Genomic DNA, 4294 nt, shown 5'->3' with positions numbered 1-4294 from the left:
GTGTGAATTGACAACCCTCAGAATGGGAATGATGTATCAATGTTTATCTTTTCAAAGAACCAGCTATTACTTTCATTTAATTTCAATATAGCTCCTTTATTTTCTATTTCATTTACTTCTGCTCAGATTTTTATATTTCCTTTCTCCTGGAGTTTTTTGGATTTTTTTTTCTGTTTCTTTTCTAATTTTTTGAGGCACAGTGTTAGGTGATCCATTTGCCTTCTTTCTATCTTCTTATCATGTGCACTAATTACTATGAACTTCTCTCTTACGACTGCTTTTGCAGGGTCCCAAGGATTATGGAGACTCATGTCTTCATTGTCATTGGCTTCCATGAAATTTTTTTTATTTCTGTTTTTATTTCTTCAATAGTTGTAAAGTCATTCAGGAGTAGGTTATTTAATTTCCATGTATTTGTGTATTTTTGAGGATATATAATGCTTATAAATATCAATGCACTTAACACAGGAGCACCCAAATATGTGAAGGAAAGACTGTTAGATCTAAAAGGGGAGATAGACTGCAACACACTAATTTTTGGAGGCCTCAACACCCCATTATGTCCTCTGGACAGATGATATAGACAAAAAATAAGTAAAGAGATAAAGAATCTAAATAAGACCATAAATCAAATGAACTTAACAGATAGCTATAGAACTTTCCACCCCAAAACCAAGAGATACACTTTTTTCTCACCCCCACATGGAACCTTTTCGAAGATTGACCACATGATGGAGTACATAGCAAGCCTCTACATATTCAAAGGCATAGAAACTATATCCAGCATCTTCTCCAACCATAGTGGAATTAAAATTCATTTTAATGTCAAGAGTACCTCACTATCTTAATTACAACAGCTTTGTTGAGATGTATAAATCCTCCAACTTTGCTCTTTTTCAAGATGGTTTTGTTCGTTCTGAGTCCCTTGCATTTTCATATAGATTTTATGATCACAATATTCCTTTCTGCAAAAGCGATCATTAAAATTTTACACTGAATTTGTCTGTCGATATGGGGACTATTGCCATCGTAACAATATTGTCTCCCAATTCATGAAAATAAGATGTTTCTCTAGTTATTGAGGTCTTTATTTTATTTCTACAATTTTTTTTAATTTATAGTTTTTGTTTTCTTTTAAAAAATTTATTCCTAAGTATTTTATTCACCTTGATACTATTATAAGTGGAATTATTTTCTTAATTTCATTTTAAGATTGTTCCTGTTATTATATAGAAATACAATTTATTTTTGTATATTTAGCTTTCATTTTACTCAGTTTCAAAAACAGGATTAATATAATCTGAGGTTGTATTAAACCTCATGGCTAGTGTGGATTTGCAGGAATGTATTGAGTGCACTCTATTTTTTCCTATAAGAGCTTAAACCCTGTCCCTGTCTCCCAGCCTTGATGAATGTATACATTTATAAAATAATTCAACTATCTCCAATTAAGTCTTATATCTCATCATAATCATGAATGTGCCTTTAACTTTCTGAATGCCCACAGACAAATTGATTTTTATCCAGACCCATCCTCATTTCTTGCCTCCAATTTTAATCCAAAATATGTTCTTCCATCAACTTTTGATTCTAAGTTTTCTAGAATAACATTATTTTAATTCTTTTTTAAAAAATTTTTTTTATTTATTCATTCCTTTTTTTTTTAATTTGACCAGAGAGAGAGAGACACGCACACAGATAGAAAGAGAGAGAAAGTGAGAAAGTAAGCCCTCAGGTCCAGGACTGGAACCGTGGTCAGCCATGTGGGAGTGTCCATCACCTTAACAATCATGCTGCCTGCTTGTCCCCAACATTATTTTAACTCTTGACACCTCAATCTCCTTAAAAATATAAACAACCTTACCTCCACTTCTTTATCTCTCATTATATATTTTTTCTTTTTCTTTTTCTTTTTTTTTTTTTTTGAGAGTTTTTTGCTATAGGGCACGTGTGCTCACCATAAAGACAGAGAGAGAGACAGAGAGAGAGAAATCACCCCCTAGGGAGGATGGCCATGCTGCAATCCCTTCTCCTCCATTCTCCTTTCAGGATCTTGGGCACACACACACACATGCCTGGCGTGAGTTTAAGCCACCGGGTCCGGGACTCGAACTGCGGTTGACTACATGGGAGTCCAACGACATAGCCCTTATACTAACTGCTGGTCCCTCTCATTATAATTTTAAAGAATTATTCATGTAATTTTATCTATTCATTCATTTATTTTAATTTGTCCAGAGAGAGAGACAAGCATACACACAGAGGGAAAGTTTAAAAGTAAGCCATCAGGTCGAGGACTCGAACTGTGGTCGGCCATGTGGGAGTGTCCAGTGCCTTATCCACCACAACATTCTTTTCTCAATCTACTACTCTTTGACTTCTGTCCTCCACCAGCCCACTGAAAATATATGCTGACACTGACTCTGGATACCAGAAGTCTTAAGCTAAAAGCAGATATTTGGGAGTTAATTACTCCTGTGTTTTTAACTACCATCTCTTTTATGATGTCCCCCAAATCTATATTTATAGCCAAAACCTTTCTTCTAAGCTGCAAACCTATATATTTAACTGTCTGTTTTATGCCTGCACCCTCATGCTAAGTTCTACAAACTTAGCAAGGTCTCCAAATGTGTTCTCCCATCCTTATGTCCAAACTTAGTAAATGGCACCACGAATCATCCAGTAACTCAAATCAGAAACCTAAACCTAAGACACTCTCTCCAAACACATAAGACCTGTCATTTTACATTTTAAATATGTGTGTGTATGTGTGTGTGTGTATACATATATATGAGATTTTTGTCATAGAGCGTGTGTGCTCACCAGAAAGAGACAGAGAAATAGGTAAAGTGAGAATTCACCCCCCACGGGGAATGGCCATATTAAATCCCTTCTCCTCTAATCTCCTCTCAGGATTTTGGACATGTATGTACATGCTCCTGGTCTCAAGCCATGGGATCTGGTACTCAAATTGTCAGCCATGTGGGATCCAGGTCCTTAACCATCATGCCATCTATTGGCCTTAAATATGTTTTCACCTCCATTATCATTAAAGTCAATTTGGGCCATGATCACATTTTGCCTTGACTATATCTGCTGTCTCTTTGTTTGATATTATCAATTCTTTCCTCCACTCCCCTCCATTCTGCAAACAGTTACCAGAGTGATATTCTAAACTGAAGATCTGGTCACTTAAAATCCTTCGATTCTCCTCCATACCTCCTTACCCCTACCACTGTATTCAGAATAAAATCTTTTACCATGACTTAGGAATGTCTAACCATATCATGTATCCTGTGCCCCCTGTGTTCAAGATATATTGAACCAGGTATATTTATTGTATGTAGTTATTCAGATAAAGCACACTTTCACTCACTCCCATGCTTTTTTGTGGACTCTTGCATTCGCCTAGATTACCTATCCTTCTTTCTTGCCTGAGTAACTCTTACTCATCTCCGTGAAGCTTTCCTTAACATTCCTTGTGTTAGGTATATAATGAGTTTACAAAGCATCCTATGACTGTCTTCTTGTTACTACAGAATCGATCACATTGTACTGTCACCATTTCTTTCTCCCCACTACACTGAGTTTGAGTGTTGTGTTATAATTATGTCTTTATCTCTAACATTTTATGCAGTGCCAGGAATTAATTTGGTACTCAGTTAATACCTCTTGAATATATGATATGGACTATGGAGTACCATTATCCCAATATTCACATATTTTCTAAAAGTAATTCCAGTTGAAGACACAACCATTATTTGCCTTTAACTCAAACTGTTATATTGTCTTTAGCTTTGATTTTCCACGTTTTTTTTTCTTTCTTTTAGAGTGAATGAATCAAGAGTAGAATGGTATCACATATTTAAATTACAACTTTTATCTGTGATTTTAAAAATATATAAAGGTGATTTATTTTTGGCATAATGTCTATAACTCATTTGTTAAATATGACATATAGTCAAACAAATCAGGTGCTGGGCACTTTGTTAAGTACTAGGAATGAAGAAAAGAATACTGCTCAGTTTCTGCCTTCAAATAACTAAAAACTAAAGGAGAATATAGGTATACATCCTATAATTCACTATAGTGTTATTATGGGGGGGGACAGTGTATACAAGATGCTATGAGAGCAAGTAAACAAAGCAAATGACTACTTGATTTCATCAGTTAAGGAGTCTACAAAAGAATGTGTTTTTTGGTCTAAGCTTTGAAAGATTATCATGACTTTTTCAGATTTGTAGGAGTAGGTGTCAAAGAAAAGGGAAAACAAGGGAGACAGAGAAAAAAAAAA

The sequence above is a fragment of the Tupaia chinensis genome, unplaced genomic scaffold, assembly GCF_000334495.1.
Source record: "Tupaia chinensis unplaced genomic scaffold, TupChi_1.0 Scaffold145967_1, whole genome shotgun sequence".
NCBI lineage: Eukaryota > Metazoa > Chordata > Mammalia > Scandentia > Tupaiidae > Tupaia > Tupaia belangeri.
Note: the sequence above shows the minus strand (reverse complement) of the source record.